The 8,562-nt window shown below is 31.9% G+C and overlaps 1 pseudogene; it reads right to left on the bottom strand.

Annotated features, from left to right (window-relative positions):
* LOC149542676 (alcohol dehydrogenase-like 7) lies at positions 1 to 8,344 on the bottom strand (annotated as a pseudogene).
* Positions 8,345 to 8,562: the final 218 nt, after the last annotated feature.

Genomic DNA, 8,562 nt, shown 5'->3' with positions numbered 1-8,562 from the left:
TCACCACCACTGCCTGTGAGCAGTGCCGTGGTGGCTTAGTGGCGGCTCTGCTGCGGTGGACCTCCTGCCACCACCACCGCTCCACCCACCACCAACAAGCAGCTCAACCAATGACCTTCTCTCCGCCTCCACCCCACAGGTGGCATGATTTTTTGAAGGTTATTATTATTATTATTATTAATTATTAATTTATTTTTTTTTCATGCATTCTAGAGGCCCTGGAGGTTTTTTTGCCGTAACTTGAGCATACAGATTTATTTTTTTGATCCAAAAAATGTGCCAAAAAGTTGGTTCTGAGATGGAGATGCTAGTATAGGTGATTTTGTTTTTTGATGTAGTTTGGTTGCTTGTTTTGCCAATCAAAGCTGGATGTCCTATTTTGCACTCCGAGGGGCGTATCTTGAGCATTCGATCTCCATTTTTGGACTTCTTTATATTGCTGGAAAGCTCTTTCTGTGCTCTTTCTAGTGATGCTAGTTGTTGTTCCAGATTCTATTCTAGGCACATCCTATTTAGTCTTTTGCATTTTAGCATTTTGGTGGATATCTTGTTTTTTTTAGGTCTAGGGATCAATTTTGTTGCTTCAGATGCTTCATTTTGGGCTCTACCTTTTGTTGTTTCAGCCTTATGTTCTTTTTGAGCATTTCTGATATTCATTGTAAGCATCTTTATGCAACGCACTAAGATAAAGTGCCACTCTTGCATTTTAGGATCCTTTTCATCATTGTGATTTGTTGTACTCACACTATTTTATAAAGTGTCATGGGGGGGATAGTTGTTTGTTTCTTATAGGCCCTCTTTATTTTTTGCCTCATGTAGTGTCGATGACATGTGCCTTTATGGGTGTCTGTACCTCACTCTTGATGTGTCTAGTTCCTATGTTGTAGGAGATTTTTTTCGCCCATCTTTTCAATTGCCTATCCCCTCACTTACATCAAGGGGGGGTTATATTTTTGTTCTATGCTTCTTTGGTTGATGGTTCATTTTTGTGAGGTATGTATTTAGTACTTGATCCTACATACTAGGCGATTGCAGTGGCTAGCTACCTATGCATTTTGGTGAGATGGATCATCTACCATATAGACACACTCTGTTCATGCCTTCTATTTCCATGGAGTTTCTACAGATCAACATTTTGACAGAGTTTTGCGGTTCTTCATGCTTCAGTGATTCTCTTCTGATCTCTTTGTTCCTTCTTCTAGAACATTCTTTGCTATCTCTTTTTAGAGTAGGGTTTTTCCCATGTGTTTTTCTCTATTTCTCCTCTTTATACAGATTTTGTTGTGATTGGGTACCTGATCAGACCTTTTTGCTAGGACCCAATTTTCCTACTTTCATAGCTGTGCTAGGTTAGCTTACCTCCTAAGCTTCGCTTAAGGTGGGGTGTAAGAGTAATTATTTGTTTTCACTTATTACTTAAATCACTTTGATTTAATTAATTAAGTTGCCTATTACTCTAGTTTTCTTAAGCTATCTTGTAGGTGCATATAATTAATATTTTATTAATTATATTATGCAACCTAGCTTTTTTAGGCTTTAGGTTACCCTTCTCAAGTTTTGATCTCCTTTTATAAGAATTGATCTCATTGTATTTTTCATTATGAAGATCCGTTGAATACTATTTTTTTGATTGAGTTTTTTAGATCAAACCCTTACCTCTTCTTGTCTTTTTCTTCTCTGTGACAAGTTTTCTGCATGCAGGTTTTCTTGGGCTTTGTGGATTTGTTGTGCACTTTTGCTGAAATCCTACAAATAGTGCTTCTCTAGCTCTCATGTTGCACATGAAAATTTCTCTCTCATCCTTGGTAAAATTTTCAATACACTTTCAAAAATAATTGTCTTTTCTGATTTTATCAAGACCCAATATCTTGGACCCATACACAACAAATGTGTCTTCATCTTTTCCTTCCAACTATCATAATTTGTTCCATCAAACTTCAGACTATCCTTTCTAAATATATTCACCATGGACCTCCCAAAGTTGTTAAACTTTATCTTCAAGGACCTGATGCTTTGATACCATTTGTTTGAAAAAATATTCCACTAAGATAATTGAGAGGGGGGGGGGTGTGTGAATCAATTATCCAATTAAAATATTTATCAACCTTAATTAATCTTAACCATTCAATCAAAGTAAACAACAACCATAGCAAGATGAACATACACAATTACACCAAATTTGTTAACTAAGGAAACCCTTGATCAGAGGGAAAACCCTGATGGGAATGATGTCCACAAAGATATACTAATATATATATTCCTTGTTACATGATGGACCTTTTTAGGACTTTATAACACATTTAGTACATAAGAGACCCTATTAGGAGACTTTGAATCCTAGTTATGAGATTCCAACCCTATTAAGAGTTGTATAAGGTAGAAGGACCCACTATCCAAATAGCTTCTGGCGAAAGACCACTGAACTTCACTATCCAATTGATCTCTCAACTATTCCTTGTACAATAATTGTTCATACTATGCTTTATCCCCTTTCATCTATCCTTTTAACTAGACCAATCACTTTTAGACCTTGTAGACCAAGTCACAAACCTTAGATCAAATATCAAACCTTGAATCTTAGAATAAGACCTCGACAATGAAGTTCTCTCTAGCTTCACTCTATTCTACTAATCCTAACATGTCAACTTGTTTTTCTTTTATTCCATTCTTCATGATTCATGAAATTTTTCATACATAACAAAGGAAAATTTCCTTCCTTTATAATGAACCCATAAAACAATTCCTTGAGTTGGCTATTACACCTCTTCAATTAATTATTATAGGACCTGATTAAGAACATGTTATACTTGGCAATAAAATCAATTAGTCACTTTGTAACTTGAATAATTTTTTTAACATGTAATATTATGATGAGGGAGCTTAGCTATGTCATTACCAACATGTCTTCTTGTTACCCAAAAATTTTACATGGGGTTTTAGTTATATTAATTAATTAGAGAGAGAGAGAGAGATTAGTCTTAGAAAAGTTAAACTTTTCTCTCTCCCTATACTTTTCAAATGCTTGCCAATTTCAAAACTCTAACTTTTCAGGTAGTTATGAACCCGAAGGGTTGGTTATTCCAGAATAGCTACGAATTCTAAAATCTCAATGTAATAAGGGACTTTTTGGACAAAGATATAGGGAACACTTATGCTCTGATAAAAAACAAATTATTGGAAAGTGTGTACAATTGTTGTTTTTGTAATCAGTTATTTCTTACTTTCTTGGTGTAAGGAAATAAAGGAAGTACATTTGGCATTCTCTTTCTAAAGGTCTGAATTTTCGTTCAAAAAATTCTACTGTGACAAATCTGTTTACCAACACTTCTACATGCCTTTAACCTTACTTCTTAGAATAACAACTCTGCTAAGATATATAGCAAGTTTACTAGAACATGCTTATGTAAACTCTATCTCAGAACAATCTTCACCAAAACTTGTATAACTTCTTCTAGACTTAATATATTTTTCTCACAAGGTTAGTTGCATATATTAGACACTTAGTAGTATCTCCCTTTAACCTCTCTAGTGAAAATACTCAATGATCTATCCATACCAACTTGATCTTTATCATTTTTCTTCTATCAGATACCAAAAAAAAATGCTATATTGACATCAATCAGAAACATAGCCATGGATGTAACATATCATGATGATAATGATCTAATAATGTTTCCACAATACACTCCCATAGAAGTATCATCAACATTCATGATTCCAACACTCTGGTGCAGGACAATTAAGAATAACTTTTACCTTTTTAGGATCCATCTTCAAACCATCAACCAAAATAACAAAACCAAGATACAAAAATTCTTACTTCATGAATGAATATTTCTTCAAATTAATTAGTAACTTCTCCTTCTTCAATTTCTAAAATAGTTGTTTGACATGCTCAAGATGTTCTTCCTTAGTTTAACTAAGTATTAGAATGACATCAAAATATACAATTACAAACTTACCCAAGAATTTCTTCAAAACTTCATTCATCATCCTCATAAAAGTACTAGGTGCATTAATTAAACCAAAAGGCATAACCAACCACTCATACATACCTTCATTAGTCTTGAAAGTAGTTTTCCATTCATGTCCTTCTCTAATTTTGATATGATTATAGCCACTTTTCAAATCAATCTTTCTAAAATACTTTTTTCCACTCAAACTATCCATTATGTCATCCATTTTAGGCAAAGAAAATCGATATTTTACAATTATCTTGTTTATAGCTCTAGAATCAGTGCACATCCTCCATTCTTCATTCCTTTTAGGTTATAACACAATAGGTGTTGCACAAGGACTCAAAATTTCTCTAATCAAACTTTCTCAAGAAACTCTTGTACTTGTTTGTTCAATTTAGCCTTGTCATCAGGTGTAAGAAAATGTGGTTCTTTATTAGGAAAACTAGCACCATGTATAAGATCCATACAATGAATTATACTTCTCATAGGTGGTAAAAAATTAGGTACATTATTAGAAATTATATTTTGAAACCTCACCCAAAAAGATTTAATCTTAGGTGCATGTTCTAACTCATCTTGTTTCTCAGTCTTTATAGGAATCAAAGAAAAAAAAATATTCTATTCCTTCACCTCTTTAGCAAATTGATTATCTTCACCCAAACATACTCTAATTGTGGCACAATTATTCTCATCAAGTTTTTCTACCAAAGGAAACAATATTTTTTTCTTTTGATGTACTAAAATAGTATATTGAGTCAATATACCATCATGCAAAGCTTTTCTATCATACTACCAAGGTCTACCCAAAAGAATATGACAAAAATCTACATATATAATGTCACACAAGAATTCATCATGATAATTCCCAATTTTGAATTTAACAAGGCATTTCTCACTTACAAGTAATTTATGCTCCTTTTGGATCCAAGCAACGTGAGAAGGCTTAGGATGTCTCAATCTCTGCAACTACAATTTGTTAACCATCTCCTTAGATTCCAAGTTATCAAAACTTCTACTATCAATGATCACCTTACAATATTTTCTAGTGATCTTAAATCTGGTTTAGAAAAAACTTCTTCTCAAAATAGGTTCTCTATCAACTTAGTCATTCCACTAGATCCTTCTCAATGTTATATTCACTCTGTTTTGAGGTCCTTCTTCACCACATTTGTAAGAAGTAATTTTAAACCAAGATCTTTCTTCTCTCTTTCCACTATTATTATTCCTAAAGTAACCAATTTATCTACCTCTAGTATAATTATCTCTTTTACTAGTAGGTTCTTCCTTCCATTTTGGTTTTCCTTTATCTTGCATTCTGCTATTAGATATGCTACTTTCTCCATATGTTCCGCCTCTACTTCTCTTCAATTTGTCACCTCTTCCTCTTTGTCTTTGATCATGTCTCTTCACTAATATTTCTTCAACCTTTAGAGCACACTAATATGCTTCCTCCACACTATCCATCTTAACATAGTTGATCTCATATTGAGACACTAGTACAAAAACAACAATATGTGACTAAAAAAACCACTATTTTTTTAATATATGTGACTAAAACCAGCCACGTGACTAATAGTAGTTAATATCTAGTCATTTATAATGATACTAAATGATTTTAGTCACTTATTTGATCACTAATTTTGATCATCAATTTAGTCACATATTTAGTGGTATATTTAGTAATATATTTAATACATATTTAGTCATATATTTGAAAGTTAATTTAATCACATATTTAGTGGTATATTCAGTAGCATATTTATTCAAATATTTAGTATATTTACTCATATATTTGGTACTATATTTAGTAGCATATTCAATAGTATATTTGGTCACATATTTAGTAGCATATTCAATAGCATATTTAGTCACATATTTGGTCATGTACTTGGTCATAATAGGGCACGATGGAATCGAACCACCATCTTCCTACTTGTAAAGTAGGTGCTCTTCCATTGAGCTAGCACCCTTTAAAGAATACATAATAAATTTTTATTTATTTCATTTAATTCTCAATATAATAGCCAAAAAGGTTATAGATTTGTATTTCTTGAAATGGGAGAAACAAGGAAACATCCAATAAAGTTGATAGTTTAAAGGCTCCTTTTGTTTCAAAAATTAGCTCCAGTTTTTCAAACTTAAATAATGTTGAGTTTTTCACATGTAAGAAATAAATCTTGATTTTGGATCAAATCTATTCAATATGAAAATAACTGCAACCATAATAAGCATTGATCATAGACAAATTATTGAGTAATCATCAAGGATGAAAATGTTAAAAGAATATTGGGACTTGAAGGCATATAGATGAAGGATCAAGCTTCTTATTTTTTTAGGTATGATTTACTTAAATTTCAATTTTATTTATAAGAATAGCCACTTAAACACATGCTATAATGAACATTGGATTGATTTCCATATAATGCATCCTATAATGACAGATTCCTCTTGTTAAGAAATACTAAACAAAGATTAGTAGTGAAACATATTAGAAAACATGAGACAATTGAAAAAGTATTGTCAATTGAACTACTAGAAGAGAAATTAAAATCCCCAATTATGTACTTCAATAAGCTTTATATACATGCTATCGATAGTAATAGTTTGAGACTTGTCTAGATTTGATGGATGGAAACATCCTATAACATTGGGTAATATTTGTAGCTAAATAAATACTTGAAAGGAATTAGATTAAAGAATGAAGAGAAATTTTATTTTTTATAAATAAAAAATAATAGATCTCCAATATATAGAAGCCCAATATTGTTACTATTGATAATTGACACATAAATATCAGGTACTAAAACTATGATCTCAGCTAAAGGTAGAGAGTATAACTTGGGAGTAAATGACACTTAGGCTGTAGAATTTGTCATGAATTTGACTATAAGTTAATCCATAGATTGGTTCTCCAATGATGTAATAAAAATGATCTATTTGTATCAAAATTAACATGAAAGATGTTCAAATCCATCACTGTACCAATGTTAAACTTTTCAGGCTTCAAATCAACACCGATGATTCTAGATGCACCTCTGATTCTTGCACCTTATGCAACCTACAATTGTACAAGTTAGAAAGAAAACATATGAAATAACTACAAAATCTATAAATAGAATCCTCTTTATTTTTATTAGATGAAGATGTTGGGTTCAAGTGTGAGAAGAGTAAGTGAATTACAACCATGCCAGTAGTCCCTAAACCAAAAACAACCATAGTGGAGCCTTTTTCTACATTTCCCACCTTCCAAACCCCACCTAACCCTAAAAAAAAAAAAAAAGGTAATCAGTTCTTCAAAACAATTGCAAAATTTTAATTTTCATAAAAGACTATACTTGTATAGAAATGGGGATGTTCTAATTCTTCAGTAAAATAGTAAGGAGTTATTCTATTATATTTGACAATTACAATCATCTTAAATACTGTAGCTATCCAATTATTCTATGTTATTTGACAATTAAAATCATCTTAAATACTGTAGCTATCCTCCAATTGAAACAAGCTATCCAATAAATAAAAAATTTATTATCTTTACCCATTGTGACTCCATAGCTAAGAAGACAAACTTTATCAGGGGCAACCATTGAATCTATCTTGACAACAATATCAACTTCTAAAACAATGTATTCGATGAAGCTAGAAACACCCAAAAAATGGTGTATAAGCTTCCATTGATGTTGAATCTTGTACCATTATCATTTACCATGGTTCCTACAATTTTAATTTCTAATCTTGAACACATATTTCTTTTGGTTGACTTACAATTCACACACTTAGTGCAATGCGGCATGAACATAGGTATCACAAGATCTTCCTCCTTAATATCCTTCACATTTTCCCCCACACTTTCCACTCTTTTGCAACATACAATCTCAAAATGTGATAATTTGACAAAAAATAGTGTTATTTGACACAAAAACGTGAAATTTAAAGAGAACAACATACCCAACTGCCTCATGGCCAAAAATTTGAGGATACCTTGTGTGATCTTGAAAATTCAACATCACAAATTCATACCTAGCAATTATCAAGGTGTGCTAAAAGCAAATGAGAAATGAAAAATGAAAAAGTAGCAACCTATTTATTACTCCAAGAACAAACATCAGTGTGACACAAAGCAGTGCATGTGATTCGAATGTGAACTTCTAGAGCATACGGTGGAGCCACTTAAGTTTCCCCCATTACTAGAGCTTCACTAGGTGCCCAACACACAACATCAAAAAATCCACCATTCATTAGATTTCTCTTTAAAAATCTTAGTTATTGGATGTAAGATTATAATTCAACCCTTAAAAAATCACATTAGAGTAAAAAATCACATTAAAGAAAAAGTTACCTTTATGAGTGATGAATTTTCCCTTGGAGTTGCCAACTGATCCATTCATGACTATCTAAATTTTTTGGTTATGTAGCATAAATAGTGAAAAAGATACCGATTGTCAAGAAAATATGAAAAATGTATGAAGAGGAATGCTAAAAAGGTCAAGGTGTTCTTATATAAAAAATTGGGTGTTGGATATAGTAACAAATGCCTTGTTTTTATTGTTATACGAGTTCTTCAGCATGATTTATCTTATATTTTGAACAAAATTCTATAACAAGA

The sequence above is a fragment of the Cupressus sempervirens genome, chromosome 8, assembly GCF_028749045.1.
Source record: "Cupressus sempervirens isolate cs-2001-9-10 chromosome 8, ASM2874904v1, whole genome shotgun sequence".
Taxonomy (NCBI): Eukaryota; Viridiplantae; Streptophyta; class Pinopsida; order Cupressales; family Cupressaceae; genus Cupressus; species Cupressus sempervirens.
The sequence above is the reverse complement of the archived record's forward strand: the minus strand, read 5'-3'. Positions and strand labels throughout refer to the sequence as shown.